At 45.1% G+C, this 14,844-nt stretch overlaps 1 protein-coding gene across 8 annotated transcripts in view; it reads right to left on the bottom strand.

Moving 5' to 3' along the window:
- The window catches only part of ulk2 (unc-51 like autophagy activating kinase 2), a 110,629-nt gene that overhangs the window by 72,973 nt on the left and 22,812 nt on the right, over nucleotides 1-14,844 (bottom strand). Inside the window, exon 3 of one of the 8 annotated variants that reach the window (XM_085964774.1) lies at nucleotides 14,562-14,702. The exons of the other annotated variants lie outside the window; for them this stretch is intronic. The gene's annotated coding sequence lies outside the window, so the exon portion shown is untranslated. The remainder of the gene's footprint in view (nucleotides 1-14,561; nucleotides 14,703-14,844) is intronic. 8 annotated transcript variants of the gene reach the window in all.

Genomic DNA, 14,844 nt, shown 5'->3' with positions numbered 1-14,844 from the left:
GAAAAAAATTGTGGAAAATCAAGATGGCGGCCACTCACCTCGGTTCAGAAGGATAAGGCCCGCCCACACACACGCACCGATTGGTCGACCGGTCAGGTCACCGAAGCGTAGGATTGGTCAATCGTCGAGTCACTCGACACTCAACTGTCGGAAGACCTCGACGTCACACGGTCGCTAATGAGATGCTAATGAGCGGAACGCTGAACGTTTTTGGGATACCGCCGGGCGGATTTTTGTCCGGCCGAAACGTAAATAGGCCGATGACCGGTCCGGAATCGCAAGCTTTCTTTTGAGGCGACGCGCGCGTCGGTACGCTCTGTAACTTCCAAACGCATCGAGACCAGGCGGACGGACAGACAGACAGACAGAAGAGCCGCTTTATATATATAGATATATATATATAGACTTGGATAATATATATTTACTACATAAAGGTTAATAAGCCTGGGTTCAGAGATCTGTTATAATTACTAAGTGATGAACAGTTTGTATCAAAACATTTGCCTTTTAATGAACTTTATACCCATGAAAGGGCTGGACACCAACTTTTCCAGCCATTTACTTCCTCAATACCTGATCCAAGGTTAAGTGTTGGCAGTTACAAACTAATTATTTCGAGTGGTGCACAATATTGCCAACAAAACGCTGAAGCAAAGCGTTACAGTACATAGTTCCCTACACAAGGAGCTCACAATTCCTGTCAAGTCATACTGTAGAGGAAAGCAATAGGACTGAATGTAACAGAATATGCAAAATACTATAGTCTGGCCCAATTAGAATCAATTGCCCTAAAATTGTAACTGCTTATTTCTAATTACTTTCACTATTGTGTAATTGACAAAAGTGTGAATATATTCATTTAAAAAGGACCAAAATAACACATTATGGACCACAGAGGAGTGTTAGATAACAACTTGAAACCAATCAGAACAGAGAAAAAATGAATAGTCTTTGCAAATGATTCTAAAGCAAGTTTAGAAATATATATATACGATTGTGTTGTTAAATATTTCACCTGCACGTACAATCTAGCATCAGTTTTTCAGCTTACCAATCCAGACTGTGTTCTGCAAATTGACCAAAGTTTTCTTCTGTCCCCCATGGAACAAAAATATTTTATGAACAGAACAGCATTGCTCAAGTTTTCTTTGTCGCTTCTCTGATAAGCTATCTTTTATACAATGGCTGTGATCTGTAGTGTAAGGCTCCTTTCAACTGTCTTCGCCGATGCATCGCTTTGTACTGATAATTTGCCACTATTCCCTAGATTATATATCTGTTAATTTTATAAATGGGAGGACAATGTTGAACCCATCCCTCCCAATCTATATCCTGTCTACAGCCCGCTAATGCATTTTTGAAGGGAATGTGTTCCCCGTTGGCATTTTCTGAGTGATATAACTCATTATGGTCGTGTTATTATCATGGACCAACGACATGTGATTTTTCAGTCACATTGTGCCCACTCAGAAGTCACGATTACTGTTGGCCAATGAGATTTTGAGAAAGTGACAATCAATTGGAACATTTACATGATTATAATTGGCCAATGAGATTGATTGTAAAAGCACCCTCAGTAATTTAAAAAAGTCAAACAAGAAACTCTAACATAAGCACACAACACAAGGTCATGACTGCCACTGCCATGACGCACAACTACTATAGTACTCCTCTGTAATAATGCAAATATCAACGCTAGAATTAGGACATTAGTCTGTCACTGCATAAATAACAAAAGGGCCCATTTGAACTTGCTGACGAAAGTGGAGATGGCATGCAATGTAATTGCTGGTGTGTTGGCATTTGTTGCTTGCAGCATCACTCACAACTTGTATGGTATCCAACTTATTTTGCTCTTTAGGCTACTCCCCCCACCTTGTCTCACTACTGTGTTGTTATCTCAAGGACATGGGTAACTTGTCCCCAGGGCTCATTCAGCAGTAACGAATCATCAAAAGTTGCAATGTGAGCATCTAGATTGACTTTTTTTTTAAAGTTCAATCCCTCTGGGAAAGTGCACCTCCACCCAAATAAACTCTGACTGTCGAATTGAAACTGGGCACTCAACACAAGAGGAATTTGATCTTTGTTTATAATTTGATACATTGGGATAAACCACTATAATGCACATCGAGATTTTTGGATAAAATAAGTAGATCATCCTGAAATACTATTGCAAGCTTTAATATACTAACCAGAATTAACAAGGCTAGTGAGCAATCTAAGGAAATAGGCATGTGAAAGAGAGGAAAACAACATACAAAACAAACTGCTGCCGGAACATTTTGTTCCTACCCATTAGTGTTAAGGTGCAACCTTACCACTGCTATTCTATCTGACCACATGGCTGACTGCTGCACAAAGTGTAAGTTTGTAAACATTAAATGAACCTGTTTAATCACTGAAGTACCTCGTTAATATTCCAATCTAGCACTTTGAAACTATAAATATCAAACCTGCAGTCATCAGGAAAAGAAATCCTTGCTGACGTGGAATGTTCTTTTTTATTTGATCATTAGCCCAGAAGAAAGTAGCTTTCAATATCAGAACTCCTATCGACAGGGATTAATGCTGCCAATTTAAAGCCCAGCTCCTTTGTTTTTAGTGCTTCAAAGCAAAATGATCAAAAAACAATTCAGGCAAATACATTCCATAAGGATGAGGGGGAGGGGAAAAGACAGCAATTGAAGACTGCCACGGTAATTTTCTGATTAAAAACTTCAAGTCTTATAGCATTGAAAAGAAAGGTGAAACATGTACTTGCAGCACAAAAATAAAGGAATTAACACATTTCAAAATAAATGCAGTGAACCTAAAATGAAGATGGCAGCATTCAATTCAGAATTGGAAACGTTTCTGCTGGGGACTCCAGTACTAATGACATGATCACCACAGATACAGAGGAGGAAGATTATTCAGTGCGTCCAAGCATTTCCATTCAGAAATAATCTACTGGCCCTTCCTCCCCCACCCCCACAGAAAACAGTTCCTTTATTCATTCACGGGATGTGGGCATTGCTGGCAAAGCCAGTATTTATTGCCCATCCTTAATTGCCCTTCAGAAGGTGGTGGTGAGCCAACTTCTTGAACCGCTGCAGTCCCGTGTGGTGAAGGTACTCCCACGGTGCTGTTAGGGAGGGAGTTCCAGGATTTTGACCCAGCGACGATGAAGGAACGGCGATATATTTCCAAGTCAGGATGGTGTGTGAATTGGAGGGGAAATTGGAGGTGATGGTGATGCCCTTGTCCTTCTAGGTGGTAGAGCTCATGGGTTTGGGAGGTTTTAACTTGCAAGTGTTCTGGATTTATCTTTTCTACAGTTTACAATCTTACACAACTCTGAGGTACCTTCTATAACACCTAGTGAAAGTCCACCCACACAATCCAAGCTCATCATCTCCATGAGACCGACCTCCAGCTCCCTCAAACCCATTCCCACTAAATGCCCGATTCCCCAACTTCCCTTCCTGGCTTCCATACCATCGATATCGTAAATAGCTCTCAATTTTCCAGCACTGTCACCTTCCCTTTCAAAACCAGTCATCACACCTGCTTCTCAAAAAAAACCTCCGTCTCCTCTGTCCTTGATAACTCCCGCCCCATCTCCATTCTTTTTCTCTACAAGATCCTTGAATGTGTTGTTACTCCCCAGAGCCATGCCTTGCTCTCCATAATCCTGTGTGAATCCCTCCAATCAGATTTCCACCCTGCCACAGAACTGAAACAGCCCTAACGAAACTCTCCAACGACAGTGATGCGCTATCAATTACTCATAAAAGACTGAGAGTTAGAAGAGTAACTAAAGGCTTTTATTAACAACAGAATGGAGGTCTGCCTCGCGTGGTCGACCGGTCCATGATACTAAGGGCTGGGGAGCAGTCACCTTTATACTAGGACCTGTGGGAGGATTCAGCCGAGGCATGTCCAGGCATGTACACAGTGGAATACAAACAGGACAAACAGGAATACAAACAGTGGTTTACCACATTCACCCCTTGTTTAAAATTGAGTCCGGCGGGGTGAAGTGTATTAAAAGTTAGTGTATTGGAGTCTCTCCGGAGGTCTTGTCTGCCGCTGTGATCTGCGTGGCGACGGCAGGGGTAGTGAAGTTTCCGGCGTCGAGTCCAGCGTAGGCTGTGGCACAGGCGTGTCGTCCTCGTAGATGTCGAGCGGGTCGCGGGGCCCAGGCCTGCCGTCTGCTGGGGCTGGATATCGGATCGTGGGGGGGGGGGGGGGGTGGTAGTGGGTTACTGCGGCCCCCGAGGGTGCAAGGTCTCTTATGGAGACTGTGTCCTCCCGCCCGTCCGGGTATGCGATGTAAGCATACTGGGGGTTGGCGTGGAGGAGGTCGACCCTCTCGACCAGGGGGTCCGTTTTATGGGTCCTCACGTGTCTTCTCAGTAGGACCGGCCCTGGGGACGTCAGCCATGGCGGTAGCGATGTCCCCGATGTGGACTTCCTTGGGAAGACAAACATTTTCTCATGAGGGGTGGCGTTAGTGGCAGTGCAGAGCAGTGACCGAATAGAGTGGAGCGCATCGGGGAGCACATCCTGCCAGCGGGAGGTTGGAAAGCCCCTAGACTTTAAGGCTAGCAGGACGGCCTTCCAAATTGTCGCATTTTCTCTTTCCACCTGTCCGTTCCCCCGGGGGTTGTAACTGGTGGTCCTGCTTGTGGCAATACCCCTAGTTAGCAGGTACTGACGGAGTTCGTCGCTCATAAACGATGAGCCCCGGTCGCTATGGATATAGCTGGGGAAGCCGAACAGGGTGAAGAGGTTGTTCAGACATTTAATGACCGTGGCACTGGTCATGTCCGGGCAGGGGAAGGCGAACGGGAAACGGGAGTACTCATCAATAATATTGAGGAAGTACACATTGCGGTCGGAGGAGGGGAGAGGCCCTTTAAAATCGACGCTCAGGCGCTCGAAGGGGCAAGTGGCTTTTATCAGGTGGGCCCTGTCTGGTCTATAAAAGTGCGGTTTGCACTCAGCGCAGACTTGGCAGTTCCTGGTCATGGTCCTGACCTCCTCAATAGAGTAAGGCAGGTTGCGGGCCTTGATGAAGTGGAAGAACCTGGTGACCCCCGGGTGGCAGAGGTCATTGTGGAGGACCCGTAGTCTATCGATCTGCGCGCTGGCGCAGGTGCCACGCGATAGCGCATCCGGGGGTTCATTTAGCTTCCCGGGCCGGTACAAGATCTCGTAGTTGTAGGTGGAAAGTTCGATTCTCCACCTCAAGATCTTGTCATTTTTGATTTTGCCCCTCTGCTTGTTGTTAAACATAAAAGCAACTGAACGCTGGTCAGTGAGCAGGGTAAATCGTTTTCCGGCCAGGTAGTGCCTCCAATGACGCACAGCCTCCACAATCGCCTGGGCCTCCTTCTCAACAGCGGAGTGTCTGGTCTCCGGGCCTTGGAGGGTTCGTGAAAAGAAGGCCACGGGTCTCCCCGCCTGATTGAGGGTAGCGGCCAGGGCAAAGTCAGACGCGTCGCTTTCCACCTGGAAGGGGATGGATTCGTCCACTGCGTGCATGGTGGCTTTGGCAATGTCCTCCTTGATACGGTGGAAGGCTAAGCGGGCCTCTGCCGTCAAGGGAAAAGAGGTGGACTTGATCAGCGGACGGGCCTTGTCCGCATAGTAGGGGACCCACTGGGCGTAATAGGAGAAAAACCCTAGGCACCTCTTCAGGGCCTTGAGGCAGTGGGGCAGTGGAAGTTCCATAAGGGGACGCATCCGGTCGGGGTCGGGGCCGATGACTCCGTGTTCCACAACACAGCCAAGGATGGCGAGGCGGTTTGTGCGGAATATGCACTTCTCCTTGTTATATGTCAGGTTTAGGAGTTGGGCGGTGCGGAGGAATTTTTCGAGGTTTGCGTCATGGTCCTGCAAGTCACGGCCGCAGATGGTCACATTGTCCAGATATGGGAAAGTGGCCTGCAACGCATTTTGATCTACCATCCGGTCCATCTCCCTTTGGAAGACGGAGACCCCGTTGGTGACGCCAAAGGGAACCCTAAGGAAGTGATAGAGGCGGCCGTTTGCCTCAAAGGCAGTGTACTGGCGGTCCTCAGGGTGGATGGGGAGCTGGTGGTACGCTGATTTCAGGTCAATGGTCGAGAAGACGCGGTACTGCGCGATCTGGTTGACCATATCAGCTATACGGGGGAGTGGGTAGGCGTCCAGCAGGGTGTAGCGATTTATTGTCTGGCTGTAGTCGATGACCAGGCGCTGCTTCTCGCTGGTCTTAACGACCACAACCTGGGCTCGCCAGGGGCTGGTGCTGCCCTCAATAATCCCTTCTTTCAGGAGCCGCTCCACTTCGGTTTTAATGAAAACCCTGTCCCCGGCACTGTATCGCCTGCTCTTTGTGGCGATGGGCTTACAGTCGGGGGTGAGGTTAGCAAACAGTGGTGGGGGGGTGACTCTGAGTGTGGAGAGGTTGCACCTGGTGCGCGGCGGGCAATTTGGAAGCTGCTGGCTGCGGACTGTGAGTGGGGGTAGGGGTCCACCGTACGCCATCGTAACACTTTTAAGGTGGCACTGAAAATCTAACCCCAGCAGGACGGCAGCGCAGAGGTCAGGCAGGACCAGAAGTTTAAAATGATTGTACACGGTCCCGTCTACTACGAGTGTCGCCACGCAGTAGCCGCCGATGTCCGCCGACTGGGACTCGGAGGCCATAGAAATCCGCTGTTGCGCAGGCAGGACTGGGAGAGAGCAACGCCGCACCGTGTCGGGGTGGATGAAGCTCTCCGTGCTCCGAGTCAAAAAGGCAGATTGTATCGTGACCATTTACCTTAATGTCCATTGTGGAACTGGCCAGTTGGTGCGGTCTCGCTTGGTCCAGTGTAACGGATGCCAGCGTAGGGGTCGGTGTGTCGCTGCGGGTATCAGATGAGGCGGTGTCGGGGGCCTGCTGCGTCCCGGCTGTCGTCCAAGATGGCGGCGTCCATGATCCCCATGTGGCTGGAGGCGTCCAAAATGGCTGCTGTACCGGTGATTCGCACATGGCGGCCCGCATGGCCCACACGCGGCGCTGCTGGGGTTCGGGGTGGCTTTGGCCCTGCAGACGCTAGCGTAGTGTCCCTTCTTCCCGCAGCCCGAGCAGATCGCGTTTTTCGCCGGGCAGCGCGCTCTGGGGTGTTTTGCCTGGCCACAGAAGTAGCATTTCTGGCCTTGGGGCACTGCTGTCTGGCCTTGGGACACTGCTGCGGTAGTTGGGCCGTTGTTGGGGTGTGGCTGGGGTGGCACGGCGCTATGAGGCGGTCCTACCGTGTCCCAGGCTGTCATTCCCCGCGGCGTCCACGGTGCAGAGGAGTAGGCATCCATGCCCTGGTAGGCTGCATCCAACGATAGTGCGAGTTCAGAGGCCTTGTTGAGGTCGAGGTTACTCTGCTCCAACAGTCGCTGTCGGGTGTAATTGGATCTGTGGCCCGCTACAAAAGCGTCCCGGATAAGTTCCTCTGTGTACACGGCGGCCTTTACATCCTTACAACCACAGGCCCGGCCAAGCACAGACAGTGCCTGAAGGTATTCCACGGTCGATTCCCCAGGTTGTTGTTTACGACTCCCCAGGAGGTGCCTGGCGTACACTTCGTTCACTGGGCGCGTGTACTGGTCCTTGAGGAGCTTGATAGCGTCCGCGTACGAGGTCGCGTCTTGGATGACCGAGTACACTCGGTGGTTCACTTTGGAGGTCAGGACATCCAGTTTGTCCTCGTCCGATTTGATTGCTTCGGAGGCGGTCAGGAATTTTTCGAAACACTTAAGCCAGTGAGTAAACTTGGTGGATGAGTCCGCCTCCCGATGATCTAAGTCCAGGCATGCTGGTGTGAGGATCTTCTCCATTATAAAAATGTTGTTAATAAAATTGATGCGCTATCAATTACTCATAAAAGACTGAGAGTTAGAAGAGTAACTAAAGGCTTTTATTAACAACAGAATGGAGGTCTGCCTCGCGTGGTCGACCGGTCCATGATACTAAGGGCTGGGGAGCAGTCACCTTTATACTAGGACCTGTGGGAGGAGTCAGCCGAGGCATGTCCAGGCATGTACACAGTGGAATACAAACAGGAATACAAACAGTGGTTTACCACAGACAGCAATTATGGTACTTTAACTCACCTCATTCGCCGTGACTTCCTTATGCTAAACATTGGGAAGACCGAAGCCTTTCCTTTCAGCCCCGACCACAACTCCATATGCTCGCCACCAATTAATATTCCCTTCCCTGGCCACTGTATCAGGATGAATCAGACTGTTCACAATTTGGGTATACTTTCAATCACAAATTGAACTTCCAACTCCATATTCTCTCCATCACAAAGGCGGTCAAATTCCACCTTCATAGCATCATCTATCTCTGTCTTTATCTCAGCCCATCTACCAATGAAACCATCGTACATGCCTTTGTCACCACCACACTCGAATACACCAATGTTCTCCTGGCTGGTTTTCCATACTCCACAAACTTCAGCTCATCCAAAAATCTGCTGCACATATCCTATCCCATATCAAGCCCCAAAGTCCCGCTTGTCTATCATACCCATCCTCGCTGACCTACATTAGTTCCCAGCACTCCCACCCCCTCTCCCCATGTCTCAAACTTAAAATTGTCATCCTTGTGTTTAAATCTCTCCACAGCTTCATCCCTTCCCATCTCTAACCTCGTCCAACCCTACAATACCTCTCCCTCTGAACTCTGGCTCAGTGTACCCCCCCCCCCCCATGCCACTGTGAAGTGCCTTGGGATGTTTTTATGTTAATGGTGCTATATAATTGCAAGTTGTTGTTGATGCTTGTGGTGCAGTCCCAGACCAATAGATTGATTATTGGCTGTAAACCACTGTTGCCAAACATATTTATTCTTTTACAATACTATCTACATTTTAAACCCACCCTTCAAAAACCCCTACAACCACCCACAAAGTATGGCAAGATCCTGGTTAAGGCAAAGCTGTGCAACAACTTACCAAATAAAAAAGCCTATAGAAATGTTATGTAGCTTGCAGGATGGTAGTGAGTTACTGCCCATAGGATGTGGAACTATGCTTTGCAAGTGGCGGTTCAGACCAGTAACTGTTGACTCAATTGCCTAAATAATTCACGGGAATGACTGCCCAACCATCTGTTGCCAGTATGTGCAGGAGAATAATGCACATTCCTGGCCATATCTTGAGCACACAATGTACACATATACGCTTCTTTACAGCAGATTTCAACATTGAATGAAACAGTGATAAGCAATCATCTCTTGTTTGAATTATGTATACTCTACTCTGGTAATGCCAAAGTTTGAATTTGCCTAAGATTTACAATGCGGTCAAAGTAATCAAGTTAAAGAACTAACAACAAACAAACTTGTAAAGGACACTATGTCCTCTCAGTAATTGTTTTATTATTGAAAATAAAATCCCCTCACCAATAAAGCAAAGTCCAAATCCAAGGGTTTTGAATTTTTTCTTCAAGCGACCCTGATGAGTGACAAAAGTTACTAGACGACAAACTCCACCATGACAAAATAACATTTTGGTAAGTTTGCTTAATTTGGGAGATTCCAGAGGATTGGAAATTGACCAGGTAACAACATTGTTTCTAAAGAAAAAAAGAGTTCAGAAATATACCTGGAAATTGCAGACAAGTAAGTTTAACATTAGTTGTAGGGAAAAAAAAGTTAATTGCCAAAGCAATGACTCACAAAAGGAATGATGTGGAGATGCCGGTGTTGGACTGGGGTGGACAAATGTAAGAAGTCACACAACACCAGGTTATAGTCCAACAGCTTTATTTGAAATCACAAGCTTTCGGAGCGCTGCTCCTTCGTCAGGTGAAGTGGAGAGATGCATACAGACACAGCATATATAGTCAGAGAATACTGCCAGATGATTACAGGTAATCTTTCTAAGTGCCCTTTATCACACCTCGGCAGAGAGATAATCACAGCAATCAAAGGTGTGAATGGTGTCCAAACAGGTCAGTCAGGAAAACATTACATCAAAGAACAATGAGGTGGGGTCACAAGGGGTCAAATGAAAAACAAAAACAGACAAAAAACTTTTTTTTTTTGCTGGAAATCACAGCAGGTCCGGCTGCATCTGTGCAGAGAGAACAAGCCAACGACGACTCGACGCCAATTTCCTGACTGACCTGTTTGGACACCATTCACACCTTTGATTGCTGTGATTATCTCTCTGCCGAGGTGTGATAAAGGGCAGTTAGAAAGATTACCTGTAATCATCTGGTAGTATTCTCTGACTATATATGCGGTGTCTATATGCATCTCTCCACTTCACCTGACGATGGAGCAGCGCTCCGAAAGCTTGTGATTTCAAATAAAGCTGTTGGACTATAACCTGGTGTTGTGTGACTTCTTACATTTGTTCACAAAAGGAAGATATCTGCTTTATTGAGCGGAAGGTTTCTGAAAATATTACTGATGCTGCACAATGGCAATGAGGCGAATATAATATGCTTGGATTTTCAGTTTCTGATCAGCGATTAATAACCAAGTCACAAAATGGGGAAAAAGATCAGCAGAGGATAGAAAATTGGTTTAAAACAGGAAAGGGAGGGCATCCATAATTGAGAAGTTCTCAAGCTTGAAAGAGGTCAAGGGTAGGGTTACCAAGGAATTAGTTTTGAGACCCTTGCTTTTTCTGATGTGTGACTAAGTGAAATTTCCAAGTTTGCAGAGGATACCAACATGAAAGCAACTACGAGCAAAAATATAACTATATTCAGAAGGATTCAATTTAATAGGTGACACCGACGCAATTTAATTAGATATAAGTGCAAAATGATTAGCATGAGTGAAAGGAATAAAAATAGGGAGTTTAATACAAAGGATAACTTGCATTTTATAGCACTTTCAGGTTTCTCAGAAGCATCCTAAAGTGCTCCAACATGGAATGAGTTGTATTGTGCAGTTACTGTTATGTAGGTCAGTGTGGCAGCTATTTTGCATAAAGCAACAAGGTCTCACCAACAGTAATGAGGCGAATTAAGCTCATTTGTTTTGGTGGTGTTGATTAAGGGAGGAACGTTGAGTTGGTCAGAAAATCAAGAGAACTGCCTGCTTCTCTTCAAAGGAGGATCTTTAACATCCACCTGAGCCACTGGAATAAGCAGATGGAGCCATAGTTTCTCTCATTGAAACATACAAGATTCTGAGGGGGATTGACAGGGTAGATGCTAAGAGGCTGTTTCCCCTGGCTGGAGAGTCTAAAACTAGGAGGCATAGTCTTAGGATAAGGGGTCGGCCATTTAGGAATGAGATGAGGAGGAATTTCTTCACTCAGAGGGTTGCGAATCTTTGGAATTCTCTACTCCAGAGGGTTGTATATGCTGAATCGTTGAGTATATTCAAGGCTGAGATCGATGGCTTTTTGGACTCTAAGGGAATCAAGGGATATGGGGAAATGGCGGGAAAGTGGAGTTGAGGTCGAAGTTCAGCCATTATCTTATTGAATGGCAGAGCAGGCTCAAGGGGCCTACTCCTGTTCCCAATTCTTATGCTCTTATGTTTAACATTGACTTGAAGGACAGTGATGATTCAGCACTCCCGCAATACTGCAATGAAGTATCAAACTAGATTATGCACTCAAGGTTCTCGAAGTGAATAGAATAAACTGTTTCAAGCTGTAATGAGATAAATTTGGAGAATCGATTTAGGGATATGGTGAGAAGGCAAGTAGGTTGAGATCAAATGGTCTTTCCTAAAAATACTCATACCCTTGCATGCTTTGAAAAAAAGACTCCATCAGAGCTGTATGCGAAAAACTGAAAGTACTGTTCGGAGAGCATTTCAGGCAACCTCAATTCTTCAATACTCAGAACTAAAGCCCCACCATAATGGCTACTGGGACATTAATTTTCAGGAATCATTAAGTAAACTGTGGCAATCAAGTCACAGGCACATAATATAAAGCAGTAATTAGATGGCACATGTAAATGACTATTACAAATTTCTTAATGGGGCCTGAAAACAAATATCCATTTGCAATATACAATCTCACGGTATGACAGCTGTAATACAACACACTAGCTCTCCTGAAGTGGACTTTCTATTCTATCCTATGCATCATGTTTACTTACGATGCATCCGGTTTGGTTTTGGACAACATGGCATCATCTCCGAGAGCCTGCAAGAAATTTACATCCTGCACACCTGCCTGAACAAGAGTGACACCCAGGATGGGGAGAACTGATGCAAGGGTCAGGTCTTGGAGTTAAAAAAAAAGCCTCCAGCTCACACTCAAATTTGCAAATGATACCATTCTCTCATGGTAGTTAAATGAGGTTCCTACCTTTAACAGCAGGCTGAATGAATAGTTAAAGCACTAAACATAAAATCTAATGGATATATGTCCACTTGCGTTTGAACCCTACTTCTGGTAGCAGTTTAATTTGATCACAACCAGGAGCAGGTTGATAAAATACATAATGGTCAGGATAGTTTGGGGAGCTGGGCTAAAAATGCCAGATGTCACAATGTGGGCAAATACAAAATCAGAAGATTGGAAAAGGGTAATAACTAGTAATAATATAAGCTAGCTAGTACTATTCTACAATGCAAGAGGAGATAGATTGAGGGTACTGGTCGATAAAGCAGTTAGCATAGCACACACCAGCAGTACAGAGCTAATATGAACTTGATAGCTAGATGAATAGAGCACCAATCTCAAGAATTGATTTTTGAGTTTGTGCAGTACACTGGTCAGGTCACACTACAGCAAGGAAGTTATGAACCACCTTTATAAAACACTGGTTCGGCCACAACTGGAGTATTGTGTCCAATTCTGGGCACCGTACTTTAGGAAGGATGTGAAGGCTTTAGAGAGGGTGCAGAAAAGATTTACAATAATGGTTCCAGGGATGAGGGACTTCAGTTACGTGGATAGACTGGAGAAGCTGGGGTTGTTCTCCTTACAGCAGAGAAGATTGAGAGGAGAGTTGATAGAGGTGTTCAAAATCATGAGCAGTCTAGACAGAGTAGAGAGAAACTGTTCCCACTGGCAGAAGGGTCGAGAACCAGTGGACACAGATTTAAAGTGATTGGCAGAAGATCCAAAGGCGACATGAGGAAAAACTTTTTTTTTTTTTTTTTTTTAAACACAGTGAGTTGCTATGATCTGGAATGCACTGCTTGAACGGGTGGTGGAGGCAGTTTCAATTGTGGCTTTCAAAAGGGAATCAGATAAGTACCTGTAGAAATTTTTTTTGCAGGGCTACGGGGAAAGGGCAGGGGAGTGGGACGAGCTGAAATGCTGGCATGGGCTCAACGGGCCGAATGGCCTCCTATTGTGCAGTAACCATTCTATGATTCTGTTCTATGATACAGTACTGTGTACAATTCTGGATACTCATGAGAAATTAATCCAGGCATTGGACAGCGTGTAGCAAAGGACAACTAAATTGTTAGCCGAGATTAGACACCTGAGTTAGGAGAGGCTGGAAATTTTTACACCGGAGAAGAAAAGGCTTAGGTGTGATGTTATTGAAGTATTCAAGGCCCTAAAGGATTTCATATAGCTGAATCCAAGCTGTGCTCTGAAAGTTGTTTTTAAAAAGCACATGCTTTTGAGTAAAGAGCCCTGTTGCATAGACAGACACTACAATTCAACACAATTAAAATTATGTCCAAAACATTGTTGCACTTTAAATATACTGTGTACATCAAACAAAAGTGTGTAATGCCTTCTTCAAATTCAACAGAATTGATGCAAGTTGAAAAGCAAAATTAAAACGGCAACTGGTCCCAACTGGAACTGGGAACTCGACATGTGGGCAATTACTGGACGGACACTTTGCAAATCAATCTTAGTTCATTGTTAGTCCTCTTCTAAAACAGTGGTTTTCAAACTTAAAAAGGTGCTCCAGCAAATATTAATGCATTCCTAGGGACACCTGTGCTAACTTCCAAAGCCAGCGTCAGCTAGTCAGAGAAAAACTATCACGGCAAAAACCATTTATATATATTAATATACAACAGAACGAACATTCTAGTAAGTCAACAAATACAGACATCTGAGAAATTTAGTGACCTCCTGGGATCCCCTCAGACTCCCTGGGACTCAGGGACCCTAGTTTGTAAATCTGTGTTCCAAAACACATCAAAATTCTAGTTACAATGAACTCGCAACTGTTCAAATTCTTTCACTGAGTTCAAGTACATTTGCACTCAGAACCCTGGACAAACTGGATGATTTTCATCTGTCAGGATGACTTGCCCTGTCAATACAAAAACGGTCAATATTTGAAAACAAAACACCTTTCTTATATTTAAGAAAGCATTTATAATTTTTTTTAAACCAGCTACAGCATGCAAATGCGTTAAAACAAAACTGGGAAAGAAAAACACACATCCAGCTTCTTAGTCCGAATGCATAAAGAAAATTACTTTAAAAGCAACTCTGACCATACCTGAAATGTGAGCTAGTTGCTGAATGAAACAAATTCATCTATATTACTGAAAAAAACTACAAAAATCAACTGACGGCAATATACACTTACATTATACCAACTCTGTTGCTGCACTATAATAAAATGCCTAAGAACCTCACCGTATCTGTAACGCCAAAACATTTGTGGATTGAATTTTGCAAATTGGAAGAAACCGCGAGATTATTTTCTAACTCCAGTTTTGTTATATACGATGCAGTTGAGCAGCATTAGAGTCTCAAATTCATGAGCGAAGTGTTACACTGTAGGTAAACAGAATTTTAGAAAAAATTATTAGAGTAAAGGGTCCTCCATAATGATCGTCTTTTTCACAACTGTAAGAAGTGGACCAAAAAAGTATATAAAATGAGAAATAAATCCTGTCACTTTCTGCTAATTGTCTGA

This window comes from Somniosus microcephalus, chromosome 22 (assembly GCF_052327205.1).
Source record: "Somniosus microcephalus isolate GS21.2 chromosome 22, FLI_Smic_1.0, whole genome shotgun sequence".
Lineage (NCBI taxonomy): Eukaryota > Metazoa > Chordata > Chondrichthyes > Squaliformes > Somniosidae > Somniosus > Somniosus microcephalus.
Note: the sequence above shows the minus strand (reverse complement) of the source record. Positions and strands in the feature narration are given on the sequence as shown.